The sequence below is a fragment of the Microcaecilia unicolor genome, chromosome 10, assembly GCF_901765095.1.
Source record: "Microcaecilia unicolor chromosome 10, aMicUni1.1, whole genome shotgun sequence".
NCBI classification, from domain to species: domain Eukaryota; kingdom Metazoa; phylum Chordata; class Amphibia; order Gymnophiona; family Siphonopidae; genus Microcaecilia; species Microcaecilia unicolor.
Window position 1 is genome coordinate 36,499,236 of NC_044040.1, and position 17,260 is coordinate 36,516,495.

At 41.0% G+C, this 17,260-nt stretch overlaps 1 protein-coding gene across 1 annotated transcript in view; it reads right to left on the reverse strand.

The window, feature by feature from the left end:
* Positions 1–17,260, reverse strand: part of COG5 (component of oligomeric golgi complex 5) — a 333,667-nt gene that overhangs the window by 262,580 nt on the left and 53,827 nt on the right. The gene's annotated exons all lie outside the window — the stretch shown is intronic.

The window sequence follows — 17,260 nt, forward strand, 5'->3', positions numbered from 1 at the left end:
AGAAGAGACTTCTGTGAGGCATCCTTAGCTTGTGCCTGGCAGAATGACAAAATAATTTTTGAAAGCAGATATCATGCTACTTTCAGCAGATGCTATTCTATGAGTAGGAAGCGATGTGGAAAATGATGATTCATTTGTTTCAGTTACCAGAATCTTTGGTGATGTCTTCCTCTGCATCTTTGCTGGTACCTGAGTGCAATTTAGAAGCTAGATGTTTGAACTTTTTGAAAAAGTAAGGTCCTCCTATTATGACAACAACCTGATCTTTCTAAGTCTGTCTATACTACTGTCACTGCACCCACAAGCATCACAAGACTCTGGCCGGCAATTTTGATTGGAATTTGTGCAAAAAACACAGTGTTCAACAGTTGTTTCCAAACTTCAGCATGGAGTATCTGTGCTGGAATCTTCAGAACCAAATTGCTGGCATGAAGTTTTTGCAACCAGCCTTTGTGTGCTTACACTCCTTCATGGAGGATATGCACCAAAATATCTGTTTCTGCACAAATGGCTCTATGCTAATGTTGTAGCTTCCCACAGTCAAACTCTGTTTTCAGTGTCATGGCACTTAAATGTGGCACTAATTTTAAGTGCTTCACAACGATCACTCAATGCACATACTCTATTTAATATGTTTATGGTTCCACTGGCAAATCTGATACAAACCTTGGAACTGACAAATTCTGGTAGCCATAAATCCTGATAACGCACAGTATCTTGTTTCAATTTACTCTAAATTGATGCCTCTGATTGGTTAGGGAATAATCGGATGCAGCTTAAATAAAACAAAGGCTTTACTATTCTCAAAGGAATAACAAACCTTTTGCTAGTGTACAAATTGCTATCAGTGAGACTAAAAAATGTTTTGGATATCATAGTAAACTTCAACTTGAATTTTCGCACAAACATATCCTCTGTTACAGGCAAATGTTTTTTTTTTTTTTACAAACTATGTCAAATTTGTTTGATATGAAACCTTCTTTGGTTGAAAGCACTGTATATTTTGTTACACTCCCAGGAATTTACACATCTTGACTATGTACATGGTACTGTAGCTCTGTCTGAACTATGCGCAGATTGCATAACCAAACTGCAAAAGTAAGAATATATTTCACTTAAATATTGAACAGTATAGCTCCGATATGAAGAAGTCACAGCTTTTCTAAAAAGATTTTTTTTGTGTGCTGTCTATTTGATTGACAGCACTTTCTGCCATGGTGATGAAAGTGGATTTTAAAGAAGTGCAATAATTCAGCTTCAGGAGCTCAGAATATAAAATTGACTTATATGAATAATGAGTAGAGTAATTAATAGTTAGTGATTAAACAACAATGCCTTTATGTCCTACTAGGATGCTAAAAATAGCTGAATCTATGTTTATATTTGGTCATTTCTACTATTGTTATGCTGTTAACAGAATTAAGTTTTATGTTAAACTGTACCTGCTGTACAATGCCTTGGGTGAATCTCTTCATAAAGATAGTTAATAAACCCCAATAAGTAAAATACAATAAATATAATAATACAGCATTTATTTAAAGGTATCTACTTAAAGGAAATTTGACGTTTACAACTCATACAAAACACTGCAGTCAAATTGATCTCTAACACCAAAATATTTGATCATGTCATCCCTCGTTTAAAGGTGGAACACTGGTTGCCCACCTAATCTCATATAATCTTTAAAATATTGACACTAGTACATAACATACACTACTTACAACTTTTTTCTTTCCAGAAATATCACCCCATACTCTACCACACATACTCTCTGCTCATCCTAATAGAATCTTCTGAGTACTCTTTCCTTTTGTCATGTTTTTCTGAATATCTTCAGAGATTCAATGTTTTGTGTCACAGACCCACACTTTGGACAGTCTCCCTTTATCCCTGTGTTTAGAAATCTCACATTCAAAATTCAAATCTGTACTTAAAACTTCCCTTTTTAAAATGGCATTTAATTTCTGAAGGATGTGGTTACAATGCTTTGGGGGTCTAAGAATGCAGCAGCAAAATGTCAAACTTTTCCTTCTTTTTCTCTATAGATTGTAGATCACCGTTATTTCAACTACTGTACAACAATTTAACTACCGTAGTATGGTAAAATGTTTGGAACATTTATCAGACGGCCTATCAAAAATGAAATGAACCCTGAATGTTGGCGAAAATATGCCCATTTTTCTACATTGGACAAGTCCTGTCATCAGGTTAAGGGTTGCTTGGTACTATATACATTTCCTTTGACAAGGACTTGAGATGCTAGTCCCAATGAAACTTTTGAGTTACCAGTGGAATGGCTGCAAGCACAATTTGGCTACGGGGAGTAGTGAAATCACTGCTGCCATGTGGCCTAGTAACTTGAGGATGAATCTGGCAGAGATGGTGCAAATGGAGGCAATACGACGGCTCAAATACTGAATATCTTGGAGGCATCCTGGGACAAAATGGTCTTGGTCCCAATGAATATCAGGATTTGTCTCAGAACTAAAGCCAATATCTCTTTCGTGATGAGGATTTCCAGTGCTTGGTGTGTTCTCACTGTGGCTGAAAGGGAGAATGCTGCTTCCTTGCACAAGGAGGATGGTCCTCCTTGCTTTGATGAAGCAACATAGATTTCATTGGATTCAGAGGTGGGACTTAGCACTTGTTGTAATTCAGAGCATTGGAAATGCAGGTTCTGAGTTGGTGAGTGGCAATTCTAGTGCCAAAAATAGATCCTTCGCAAACCTTTCCCACTTGGAGTCCCTGCCTGGAGGAACTGAAACAAGGACTTGAAGCTCCTTGATCTCTTTAGAGTGGCCTCTAAAGAATGACATGGGGACAAAGTTTGTCCCCATCCTCACGGGCTCTGTCTTCATCTGCAGAAGCTTGAACACTAATGATTTTATATTTAAATCTTTTTATTAAAGTATACAAAGGAGCAATATTCTGTGCAACTGTTGTTTATAAATCACAAATAAAAAACAACAACGAGCAACTATAATAACCTCACCACCAACACCCTCTACCTTTCCAACCCGAACAATAGCTGACTTCTACTACCCCAAGAAACCTTAATTCACCCTTTTTAAATGCTCAGGGGTACAAAATACAACCCATTCTGTATGCCCTAGTTGGGAGAAATATGCCTCATGAAGCACTGTTATGATTCTTTAATCTGTGGATGAATAATGTCAACAACTATCTCAGAATTCAGACTAGCTCTCCTGTCTTCTACAGTCCTTCCTGCAATATAAAATGTCTTCTCAGGTAGTAGGAATGCATAGGATCTCCCGTGCAAATTTTGCCAGATGTGGTGAACACTTTTTCCAAAATATGAAAACATCATTGTCTGCATCACTCAAACATAAACAACTGTCCAATTCATTAACAACCTTCAAAGTAGAGAATGACATGGGGACAAAGTTTGTCCCATGGGCTCTGTCCCCATCCCCGCCCTGTCCCCACAGACTCTGTCCTCATCCCCACAGTTACTGCAGGTCACCATCACCATGTCATTCTCTGGTGGCCTCTACAGCAACAGAATAGTGGGCGAGCTGAGGTTAAATCACGTTACTGCCTGGATGGAGAAAGGATTTTACCAGATTTTTAACTGAAACTCTTGGTGCATAGTATGTGAGAAATGGACTTGGGTCCTTTATGGTGTGTGACATAACCAGAGAATCCCTTCAAAATCTTGTTTATCTTCCATTCTTAGTACCTGGAGCTAGGGCCTTTAAGGCAAGTAAATAAAATTAAGAGTAAAATGAGGCCACTTTGGTTATCAAAAGTAGTAGCTGAAAAGGTAAGGAGTAAGAGGTTAGCCTTCATAAAATGAAAGAGATCGCAGCAAGAGGAAGACAGGCAACAATATCTGGAAAAGCTAAGAGAAACTGGTAGAGTAAGCAGGAAAGCAAAGATGCAAATGGACGAAAAAATAGCCAATATGGTAAAACAGGGGGATGACATATTTTAGATATGTTAGTGATAGGAAGAAATGCACGTGAAGTGGCATTGTGAGACTAAAAGGTGAAGGGGAGGAATATGTAGAAGCTGATAAAGATAAGGTGGAATTGCTTAACAAATATTTCTGTTCTGTAATCACAGCTGGAGGGCCAAGAGCAGGACTGTATAAGACAAATACAAATAGGAATGGAGTAGTAGTATTTACTGAATGATTTCAGAGGACTGTGTTCATAAAGAGCTGGCTAAACTAAAGGTGGACAAAGCGATGTGGCCGGATGGCACACATCTAAGGGCACTGAAGGAACTCAGGGAAGTTCTAGCAGCTCCGCTGGCTGACCTTTTCAATGATTCTCTACAGTTGGGAGTGGTCCCAGAGGACTGCAGAAGAACAGATGTGGTCCCTTGCCACTAAAGCAGAAGTAAGGAAAAGGTTGGGAACTACAGGCTGGTAAGTCTGACTTCTATGACAAGTAAATTAATGGAAACGCTTTTAAAACAGAGAACAGTAAAGTTTTTGGAATCCAATGGATTACAGGTCCCGAGGCAACATGGTTTCACTAGAGGCAGTCTTGTCAGACAAATCTGATTAATTTCTTTGACTGGGTGACCAGAGAGTTTGAGCGAGGGAGAGCGCTAAATGTGGTGTATTTAGATTTTAGCAAAACCTTTGACATGGTTCTGCATAGACTACTAATAAATAAACTGAGTGCCCTCGGTACAGGCCCTAAAGTGACTAACTGGATTAGGCACTGGTTGAGTGGAAGGAATCACAGGGTAGTAGTAAATGGAGTTCATTCTGAGGAAATGGATGTTCCCAGTGGTGTGTCGTAAGATTTGGATCTTGGGCTGATTCTTTTAACATTTTTGTAAGTGATATTGCTGAAGGGCTGTCTGCTAAGGATTGCCTCTTTGTGGATGATACCAAATCTGAAATAGGGTGGACACCCCTGATGGTGGGGGTAACATGAGATAGGACTTTGCAAAGCTAGAGAAATGGTCTGACAGCTAAGATTTAGTGCTAAAAAATGAAGGGTCATGCATTTGGGCTGTACAGTTTAGGGGGTGAAGAACTTTTGTGCATAAAAGAGGAGCGGGACTTGTGTGTGTTCATGTGTGATGATCTTAAGGTGGCCAAACAGGTAGAAAAGGCGACAGTGAAAGATAGAAGAATGCTTGGGTGCATAGGGAGAGGAATGACCAGTAAGAAAAAGGAGGTGAGGATGCACCTGTGTAAGATTCTGGTGAGACCTCATTTAGAATATTATGTACAATTCTGGAGACCACACTTTCAAAAAAGATATAAACAAACAGAATGGTCAATCCAGAGGACGGCTAATAAAATAATCAGCTTATGGGGACAGACTTATAAATCTCAATATATATACTTTGAAAGAAAGGTGGGAGAGGGGAGATATGAAAGAGAAGTTTAAATACCTATGCAGTATAAATGCACAGGAGGCTAGTCTCTTTCTATTGAAAGGAAGCTCTGGAATGAGAGGGCATAGGATGAAGGTGAAAGGGGACAAACTCAGTAGTAACATGTGGAAATACATCTTCACTGAAAGAGTGGTGAATTCATGGAACAGCTTCCTGGTGGAAGTGGTGGAGATGAAAATAGTATCTGTATTCAAGAGAGCTTGGGATAAGTGCATAGAATCTCTAAGGGAGTGATAAGAAGAGTAAAATGGTAAGGATGGGCAGACTAGATAGAGAAAAAATATCCGCCAGAAGGCGGAGAACTCTAGACGCCCCACAGACAACAACAAGAAATGAAATAAAAGTGGGAGGATGACCAAGGATTCCAAAGACTGAAAGGATATATAATAATAAAGATGTTTATTGAGGTATAAAGACTCGACACAACGTCATGTTTCGGCCGTTAGGCCTGCATCAGGAGTCTTAATGCTGAATGCTTTTGAGAACTATTTGATGAAGGCAAATCCTCAACAAAGGGAGGTCTTTAGAAAGACCGTTGTGAAGGTGAGCGTGCTTCGTTGTCTCCTCTGACACAATGCTTGTATAGAATGCTGCAATAAGCCAATGACTTGATAGGCCATATGGTCTTCATCTGCCTACATTTTTCTATGTTTCTGTATTTTTATATGTAATATCTTGTGAAGGAATTTAGGCTAGGTTTTGCCTTCTGTAGTCAGAGGTGTTGGATGAGGGCAAGGAAAGTGGGCCGCTTTGCTGCTTGCAGTAAAAGGTTAGCCTGGATTAACTTTAGTAGGAGTTGCACTAGCAGAGTGGTGTTGTCCTGTGTCTGCTGAAGCCCCAGTAGTGATTGCACTCAAAGAAGCTGAGGCAAGTTGATGAGTGCTCATTTCTTTTGTGGGTGGGCAATAGATCCTTTCTTTTATGGCAGGAGAGAGGCTGTGACTCATGTGGGGGTGGGGGAGTGCTTCACATTGTTTTGTTTACTTTTGGTAAAGTTGGTTATCAGGGTCTGTTCAGCTGGAAATCTGGCTGCTGGAGGTGAAGGAATGCCGTGAGAGACTGCAGATGAAACTGGCAAGTTTCCCCCATTGTATCTGAGCTCCAGGCTTAGATGTCCTCAAAGTGAATGGCCCTGCAAGAAGTCTCATGCAACTGGGCTGGACGCAGGTCTGTACGGTAGGGGATTGGGGCTCTGAATCTTACCCGAGAAAGGCTACTGAGGGCATTGGCTATATATCTGTAGGATTTTGAGGGCTGCTCTGTACTTTTCTTTTTGTTTGCTGGCTTAAGACTGGAGGTGGTGCCCAGACCTGCAAATACTTGAGCTGAGCCCTCTGGCCAACAAATGCTTTTTCTGCTGACCAGAGGACATCTTTACCTTAAAGACATCTTTATTGTAATCCAGAATAGGAACACATATAATAACCAAAACACGAGCAGAGAAAGAAAAAAAAGGAACTCATTCCATACCTGGAGTACAGCTGAAAATGGGGAGATAGAAACAACCACCCCATCCCCTCCCCCCACAAGTGGATTACATGCAATAAAGTAAAAACAAGTTCAATAAAACACTTCTATACATTTTGTTGAGCAAGACCCTCCCCCATGGAAGGAAACGACAAGGTACGGTCAAAGTCAGAAAATTAACAAAAAAAAAAATCATCCAAGACAAAACAACCGATGAGCATTCAGTATTGTTAGAAAATGGTTTCCAAATCTTTTCCCACTTATTTATTAAGGTATGTTTTTCAATCCCAATCAGGTACTCTGTGTCACAAAGATACCATAACTTAGTCAGGCACTTAACCAAGAAAGGGCACTGTTGTTTCCAGTGGCTAGTAAAAGTCAGTTTAGCTGTGTTCAAGACCTGACGAATAAAGACTGGAAACAGAGAGTCCTTAAGGCTTTTTAAAAACTAGTGGATGCCACTGAACAGGGTGCCCAACATAACTTTGCAGTCTAGCTGTCCCGTGTGTTCTAGCTTTGTTTGACACAGGACCACCAAATGAGCCATTGTGCCCTGCTTACCACACCCTCTCCAACAAAGCGAGGAAATTGTTGGAAACATATAGTGAAGTCAGGCATGAGTCAAGTACCACCTATACAGAACTTTAATGGTATTCTCCTTAACAGAAACAGCCTATGATACTTTATATAAAGTTTCTTCTAAGGTGGTCCAATCTTCCAGTGCTAAAGTAATCCCCAATTCTCTTTCCCAGTTCACTCTATAAAGGTATGGTCTTAAAGCTATCCCGATCTGTCTTGTCATATAAGGACCACAAACCATAGAATTCCACCTGGCACTGTCCTCACATTCCAACTACTGAAGTTGCTGTAGAAGCCCTTTCCAGCCTATCCTAAACTGTCTTGCCATATACCGGACACAGACCACAGAAGTCTGCCCAGCACTAACCTTAGTTCTTCAGAGCCAGAGTCATCATCTAAGCACCATGACATATCACACAAATGGAGTCACTTAAGTTTTGTTTTTTTTATACAAAAACATCACATGCCTTTTTGAATTCCATCACCATTTTTGTCTCCATCATCTCCCTATCCCTGTCCGTGCATATTAACTCCTCACCTCCTAGCACATGCAGTTGTCTTAGCTTTCTACTCCCCTCATGCATCACTCTGCACTTCTTCACATTAAAATTTTAACTGCCAAATATCAGACCATTCTTCTAACTTTTGCGGATCTCTCTTCATGTTGTCTACTCCCTCAGGGGTGTCCATTCTGCTGCAAATCTTGGTATCATCCACAAAAAGGCAGACTTTACCTTCTAACCCTTTGGCAATGCCACTCACAAATATATTGAATAGAGTCAACCCAGTACCAAGCCTGAAGGCACTCCACTACTCACTTCTCCTTCCTCCGAGTGAATTCCATTAACCACCACCATACTACTACTACTTAGCATTTCTATAGCGCTACTAGACGTACATCTGACATTTGTCTGTCAATCAGTTTCTAATCCACTTTACCACTTTGGGTCCTAACTTCCGTCTATCGAGTTTATTAAAGAGCCTTGTATGTGGTCATGTTTACTAGGTCAGGAGTTGGGAGACTCCTTGTACAGATTTCTTCAAACACAATTCCACTTTACAATACCCTCTTTCTTATTGAGTTCCTCTCTTTAACTGCATTTTATAACAAATATTCTTAGTTCAATCAAATACCAACATGACACAGTCTCTTCATTTAACCAAAAAGGACCTTGAGTGTCTACAGGACTGGCTGACGTTTAAAGTATTGAAGAACAACCCTGAACAGCCCCACCCCCTCAAGACGGTCAAAAGAGTCACATCAGCTTTTACTATCATACTACACACTATGGCTGATTAACTCAAAATAAAAGCAAAGAAAAACTATTCACCTTTCAGGTTTCAGTCTCTACTGAGATTACTGTCAAGGTTCCAGTTCATTCTGATTAATTTTATTCTTATTCCATCTGGCAGAACAAAGGATCTCTGAGGGAGAGTATGGGACTGAAGAGTTTAGTAGCTGGTACAGATGGGCAGAATGGATAGTTTTTTATCTGCCATCATTTTCAGTGCTTCTCTGATGTTATTTGCACCTCCTTCACAGGCATTCCAAACTGCACAACTCTATTTTACTTTTAGTCTGAGCACCTAATTTGATTCTTTGCTTCCTCCAGTCTTGGTGAGAAACCATGTCTAGTTCATTACTTTTCCATCTAAATAAGAAGCTCTCACCTTTGCTGCAATATGTTAAAATAGATGACAATTTAAGTGACAAAATAGCTACAAATTGTAATTAACTGGCATACTTTAAAATACCAGTCAGAGAACAGTCCAATGTCCAGTGGTTAGTGCTCTTATTACGGAGGCGTAAGTCAATGCAGGACGGTCTAAATTGTGACTCAGAAGCTATTTCTGAGAGAGGTATTCATTCACATTGCACAAGTACAAAGAAGAGGGTTTAAGTTAGAATGGCAAATATATTGCTTCATTCAAATACAAGAAATAAAGGCTTTAGATTCGGGGGGGGGGGGGAGTGAATTTTTCATTAGAAAAAAGTACTTGAATGATCGAATGAGCAGGTCCTATAAAAGTGCAAACATGCCAATGAAAGTTACTGGCTAGCAAGACATGGCTTACAAGCGGACTATAATTATATATGTAATCATAACTTTCTCCCTCCATCTGGGAGCTACAGTAGTCTTGAAATTACACTACTGATAAACTCAATATATGAACAACTGTATCTTGATGCTATTCTATATGTCCCACTCCCTCCTGGAGATGCACTCAAGACCAAACACTGAGACACAAAAGTTTGACGATTTCTGGGGTCCAAACTCTGACTATTTGACTCTCAGTTAAGGCTTTTTGCTCTTTAGGCTGTCTGGGAGTAGATATAGAGCATTCATGGGAAATGATTATCCATGGAAAGAGCTGCCTCCTGTACTGAATAACAGGAAATCAGTGCAGGGACTGCAGGAAATGGTGTTGGAATATTGGGAACGTACTAGAACTCACATGTAACAACATCATGTAGACAGAAAATTAAGACTGAAATGAAATAAGTCTAATATAACCAAGGGTTATAGGTGAATGGCCCATTTTTTTCTCTGCTGCATATAATCTAGCCTTAACAACACAGACCTACCAAACTGATTAAAAATAAGGAAGTTAAGAAAAAGTTTTAAAAAGTGATTCAAGATAACTTTTTTTAAGCACAATCTCAGCTGCAAATATATTTATTCTTACATGGATTTCTGCTTTAGTATACATAAGCCGTGCTGAACTACTGCTTTGCAGATTAATTTCAAGGTCACATACCAAGACAATGCTGAGAAGATGGTGAGATTAGAGTAACTACAGGTGACCTAGAAAATTCTGCTTTGCTTTTCTTCCTTGCCTCCTCAGAGAGTTGGAGGAAAAACTTGGCATTAAGCATAAAACAGCTATGCAGTAAGTTAGAATTAGTTCTTGAATATAAAGTAAGCTGATGTTGAATGAAAGATATGCGAGATAATTATTAGCTAGTTAGAAACGCTAAATGATCCAGTGCCATGTGCCTCTGATACAATTTAAATATATTCAAATTCATTTTGAAGGTATAATTTCAATAAAATTCAGAATTTCAGAAGCCTCTCATTTTGTATAAAATAGGAACTCTCAACCCAATAATGTATGCGTTTACCTAAACAACGTGGGGAAAGCATGCATGGCTCATGAACTCTTTCTAACCCTTTTGGTGCACATGCATTATGCACCTGCATGTGCATGGACACGGAAATACACACATACTTATATTTTTATTAGAGCTGTACCGAATAGCATATTTTATTATTCGGCCAAATACAAATAATGAGCATAAACGTGAAATTAGAGATCAAGTGTTTATTTCAGTAGGATCAAGCACAATAGAGCCCTGGATGATTTGCATTCAAATTTAAATCACTATTTGACTGAATACAAATAATGTATTCAGGGCACTATTGGAATATGAATATTCAGTAGAGCCCTAATCTGTATTGCTTGTGGATCTCTCTCTCTCTCGCTCTCTTTGATCTGAATACGAGAGAGTTAGGGTGGTTTGAATGAAGCAGTTCATATTCTGCTGGTTTAGAAAGAATAATAAAATGAAAGGGGTGGATTGACAGGGATCTGGGCCCACAAGCAATAAGGGTCATTCCCCGACCCCCTCCCAATCTCTCATCCAATAGAAATTACTGGCTCTGTATCTCTTGTAATATTTCTAAAACTACTCTAGACTAAACCTAATGTAGAAATATACAAAGTCATTAAATCATGCTAGCAGTGCATTTGGTGTATACATTTATAAAGATTTGCACGTTGTTTTGTTTTCCAAATGCTGCTGATGCTCTTGGACAATGGTTCTCAACCGCATACATGAACCTCACAGACCTTTGGTCTGACATAGTATACTGTAAAAGTTTTTATGAGCTAAATGTAAACATGCTGTGCATCCACAAAAATCCAACCTTCCCCCACCCACAACAGATGCAGATCACAACTAGGAAATTTCTCCAAGTTGTGATCTGCATCTGTTGTGGGTGGGGGAAGGTTGGTTTGTGAAATGCTCCGACTGCTGGGGAAGGCAAAACTTTTCTATTCAATATGCCGCATTCTAAATGAAAAGAAATGGTGAGACTAGTACCCCCGCCTACCTCAACATCCTCTCCTGCCCAGCCGTGTCTGGAACGTTACTTCCCTGGGACCTCCAAGCAGGGAACGGATCCCATAGCGGGGGCCTCTGGAGAAGCAGAATCTCTTCTGGGAGATGAAACCTCCCTCTCACCATCATCTACATCAATGCTTCCTCCTTGTCCGACGTCGAAAGCGGCTCTAGAGGGAAACCAAACCAACCCCGGAAGTGTGTTGGAAATGGGAACCAGTGAGGGCCTAGCGCCGCATCAGCAGATGCCGAGATCTGAAGAAGTTTGTTCTTCTTCGGAGAAAACCTCGGAGGTAACTTTAGAAGCGATTTGGTTGATGTTAAAAAAGATGGATACCACATTACAAAAGTCATCAAGTGATGTTAAAATTCTTTACGATAATTTCAAACAATTGAAATTGACTCTGTTAAACAAGATTTGTCAACTCGTGTTACAACTTTGCAAAAAGATGTTGAATTAATCAATGAATTTAAAAATATGGCTATAAAAGATATTAGTGACATACGAAGAAAAATTGAGCAGATGGAAAACTATAACAGACGTTTGAATCTGCGCCTGCTAAATTTCCCCAAACTATCTGGGGTAGCTCCAATTGAAACGTTTCGAAAATACCTGAATGAAGGACTAAAAATCCGCCAGGAAGCTATTCCTACATTAAATAAGTTATATCATATTCTTAAACCCAGAGGAGAAGGAGGGGAAACGGAAGACGTAGAAAACAAGGTTCTTGATTTGAAAAATATATCTGCTATATTAAAACAATCCTCAGATATAGTAATGGAAAGGTCTACATTAATTGCTTCTTTTGTTTTTGAGCAGGACCTAAATAATGTGTTAAGACTTTACTTCAGGAATGCTAATACCCATTTTTGGGGGGCTAAAGTATGGATCTATCCTGACGTGACCAAACAGACCCAACTGAAAAAGAAGTCTTTTCTTGCTATGAAACAAAAAACAATAGAAGTTGGTGGTTCTTTTTTCTTAGCATACCCTTGTAAATGTGTAGTCAAATTGGGTTTAACGAAATATACTTTTTACTCCCCGGATCAGCTGAAATCGTTTCTAGAGTTAAAACAAGTGAAATAAGAACTGGAAAAGAAATAGTTGGAGGACTGTCAGCCTTTGTCAAATGTTTCTTTATATGTAAACTTCTCTAATTCATAGGGCCCCCCCTCAGGATTTGAGGTCTAAGAAAGTGTAACATATTACCTGATTTAATTCAATTGAATTGTTAAGTTCTTATATATTTATATTTACTTTCTAGGTTTTTCTTTTTCCTAAATTTGTTTATAATGAGAACAACAGGATGTTTAATTTCCTAGCTGTGTTTCTGATTACAAGTGTACTCTTGTTATAAAAATTAAATCAATAAATAAATATTTTTAAAAAAAGAAGCGTAGGCAAAACTATGTTGTTTTCTTTCCTTTAACCAAGGAAAAGGCAAAAATGTACAGTTTTTGAGAAATCATTGGCTTTTCAAGCTGCAAGACTTTGGAGGGATTTTGGTAAATTTTATGCATTTCCTCAATAGTATCTTATATTTAGAAGGATGATTAAAACATGTTTATTTAAGAAATATATCTTACAGGAAGTTTAGTAATTGTGGTTTGCTATGTTGGACTTATCCCAGGGATTGCCTGGCTTCTTGGCCTTTGTGACCTGCTTAGAACTATTGAGGTGTTAGTGGGATATAAGTCAGAAATGTAATGTAAAATGGCTGCCACAACTCTCAGTGGCAAGCTTGCAAGACTGCTACTGAATGTCGCGGCAGACATTCTAATGGCAGAGATGGCATGTGCAGGAGCGCCTAGGGATCACTCCTGCCCCAACTAGACCATTACACCACCAGGATTTAAGCTAGACCTGGAGGCCTGTAGGTGGGTCGTTGAGAGGGGCTCCTCCTGTGCCAGAGAGGCGGGGCGGTGAAGAGGAACACAAGGCTCCTCCTGTTTGGAGAGGGAGGGACACAGCGCAAAGTTGAGGCTTAATATGGATTTCTGGCCAGTTTCAGAGTTGAAACCAAAAACTCAGTCACCCTCTAGCCATAGCAACCATAACCTTGGAAAAAGGCCAGAACTCTGTAGCTAGGCTAAAGGGCAGAGCCCTGAATTGAATGTGCCTGCCTAGATTGCAGAAATTCAAGATGCGCTGAAGATACACCTCTGTCTAATCCAGAGAGGTAAGAAACTTGTCTGGTATGACCAAGCCGATCACCAACCACAGGACTTCCATGCGGATCTGCCAGACTTGGAAAGCCCTTCTTGGGGGGTCACAAAAAGTAGCACCCCCAGCCCTGCTACTGGCACAGGATTGGCTCTACAGCTCCTACCTGAATCAACCGCTACAGAATGACCTCCATTGCATCCTTTTTGAGGCAGGGCTATGGGGCAGGTGCCATAAAGATATCAGAAATGGGTTGAGTAAATTCCAGGGTTCAACCCTGTTGGAAAACCTTCACAAACCATTGGTTGGAAATGAAGGCCCACTCATGGTAAAATAGGTAGAGCCTGCCACCCACCTAAACCTCTGAGGAACCCACTGACCCTTACTGGGAGATCTTAACAACTGCAGAGAACAAGGCCAAGGCATATCTAAACCTCTGGGACACTCAGAAGGGCAAACTCTTCTGCTCCTTTGCAAACAAAGAGACCCAAGGACCATATACTCATAAGGTATCAGCCCACTCCTTAAAAAGACCTGCAATCCAAAGTAGAATGACGATTATGGTCAGTCCTCTGAAAACTGTTGAGGCTTGGTCTGCCTAATGTCTTTCACAAGCTTTTCTAAATTCTCACTACATGGAAGCTGCCTCTAAATGACAGCTTACTTAAATGTGTCTTAGAGGCTGTACTGGCTGCTCAATGCCAGGGCCACAGCTGCCTAGAGGTTTCCACCATCACCTAAGCCACTAAGCAAATGAGGATGAAATCAGAACACATCCACCAGAAAGGCCACTCCTGATTCCAAGTGAGCTACAACAAATCACTGCGCCCACTACTAGAGGGCCCTAACCAGATAGCCTCCACACATGCAGGCCTGTACTCCCACTGCCAAGTAGGCAAATAACTGCTTGAGGAACTATTCCACTTCTATGTCATGGGAATTCTATAGCACAAAACCCCCTTGAAAGAAACAGTAGTCATTTTGGTCACCGTCATGACCAGGGAATCCACCTTGGGTAATTGCAGCAATATATCCAGATACGCGTACAATAGGTATAAAGCCTGCCAAAGAGCTACAAGCCTCCAAGAATAACCTTCAGCAGGCTCTATGAAGTGGAAAAGCCTTGAAGTGGAAAGGCCTTCCAGGATGAGGTCCCCATTCAAGGTCTCTGCCTGGGTTGTTGCCAAAATATGTAAGGCCAGGGTCACCAAATCAATGAGGTGGTTAAGCCCCTCCTTTCTGAATAACTGGACAATCGAGGAGTCCGCTTTCTCATACAGTAAGAGGTACACCATCCCCAGTGAGGCAGTCCTCAACCTCCTCCTCAAAGGCCTTCTATGCTTCCTCGAGGAGATTAGGGCTCGTTCCACAATCAAAACACACACACGGGCACCTTGGCCTCTTATACATGCATGCCAAGGCTCAGAGGTCCCCTGGACACCCGAATCCCTAGTCTCTCTCTGTAGATGTGGAAGAGCCATAGATTAAAGGACCAAACCCCCTTTAAAAGCCACCCAGGTACTATCTGTGATGGCTTGTAATGCCCTTGCGTTGAACTCTCAAATGGGTGGAAAGGGCCCTGTTTGGCAGCTGTACCTCATGAGCAACATGCTCCTCCAGCCATGCCAAACTTTGGCAGGCCAGCTGCAAAACGACCACCATTCCTGCCAAAGTCAAGAGCACTGCGAAAAGCACCACTGGACTGGAAAGAGGCACAGCACTGCAATGGTCCCTTTCCATGACCTCTCTGAGCCTGACTGGGGACAAAAAGAAACCATTGCCCCGTCACATACAGGGCAGTTAGAAACCTCCAGCACTGCTTAACCATCAATTCCCACCTCCCTGCCTCCCAGCAACGGAAACAATGGAATTGTGAAGAAACAGCCATCTCTAAACCTCCTCCCCTACCCACTCCTCGGGACCCATACCTCCTGAATTATCCCACTGGGGAAGAGATTCTGTGCCTGCACATCTCAGCCCTGTTGGTACCTCCAAAGCCCCTGTCCAATCCTCTGCTCTCTCTCGCTCTCTTATTTTTTGTCATAAATCAACTTTACTCCCCGAGCCAGGAGCTCACCAGAAGGTATGAAAGGAAAGCCTTACCTCTCACTGACAGGGTCCTGCGGGAACCTCTGCTAGCAAACCTCACCAAGTGAGAGTCCATGGACTACGGAAGGTTGGACTCTCTGAGCTTAACTGGGGTAAAGACCTTGGCCTAAACCCCAGAAGCTACACTGGAAAAAGAACATGACCTTGAGGGACACAGGCCTATCCGAAGAACACTACCTGCACCAGTCCAACCTACACCATCAGCTAGAGGTAGAGAAATACTGAAAGACTCCAGGATGCACCAGTGATGTTAATGAAAGAGTTCAGCTTCTCTGACTCCATTTGTTGGTAGGGATACACAACACATTGGACTGAATGGTCTAACAGGATAAAAAGGAAGGATGCATTTTAACCACAGAATGCTATTTCTCAAGGCAACAGGTATTACCTTGCTTCTCCAACACTAGGAAGCCATACACAAAGCAACCAGTAGAAAACTACATGGTTCAATCACTAAGAGTGGTACATATAGAGACTAGGTTTCACAGTAGAATTTACAACAAAGAAAATGAAACACACAACTGAACCACAAAGAACCAACCCAAAGGGTAAGAATGTAGCAGCGAGGGGAAAGGGGAAGACATGCAGGGCATGCCTCAAAAAATAATTCCCAACCTCTCTGCATGTGTTTGTATATATGTTATTTTTTATCTGTGTATATGTTTGTGTGTGTGTGCCTGTCACCAGGAGAACACAAGAGAAGAGGGGAACAGTTTGAAAGAAGAAATCCCTAATGACTAAATTTCAATTTATCAATGTTTCTATGCTGCAGCTGTAGAAACTTCCTCTACCAAAGAAGGCTTTATTTTTCCAAAATTCTCTGTCTGATCTGGCCTCTTTTCAAACTCAATGTGTCTTTTCCTCCCTGGAGGAGTCCACTGGTACAAATGTACACATGTGTATGAAAGACATTTTCAGTCCTTTGAGAACTGTCCTAATACAACCTCCACACCATCTATACCCTTCCAAAAAAAGTTATCATTTACTGTTGTGTTTTCACTTGTGAAGACTCCCCCCCCCCTCCCCCAATTAATTTTTTGAAATGTATATCTCAGACACAATCTTAATTCTTTCTCTTTGCTGCTAAGGAGGGTGAAAATGACTTGCCCAGATTCCCTGAACCTCAGCTTGCAAGTTTGAATTCACTCAAACTGCTACTGCTACCACACCCAGAACTAGACCCTCCAACTTTCTTCAGGGGTGGGGAGGGGTAGGAGGTTGATAAAAGAAGTAACTTAGGGGGGTCAATAGTCAAAATGATTTAACCGGCCAGAAACGGCTCCTGGCCAGTTAGATTGCCTGTTCGGGGCAAACCACTAATTTTCAGAGGCACTTAACTGGTTAGTGCCACTGAAAACAGCAGTTAGCACCGAACTGAAAACTGGCTACTTTGGGGGCATTTAAGTACATAAGTATTGCCACACTGGGACATACCA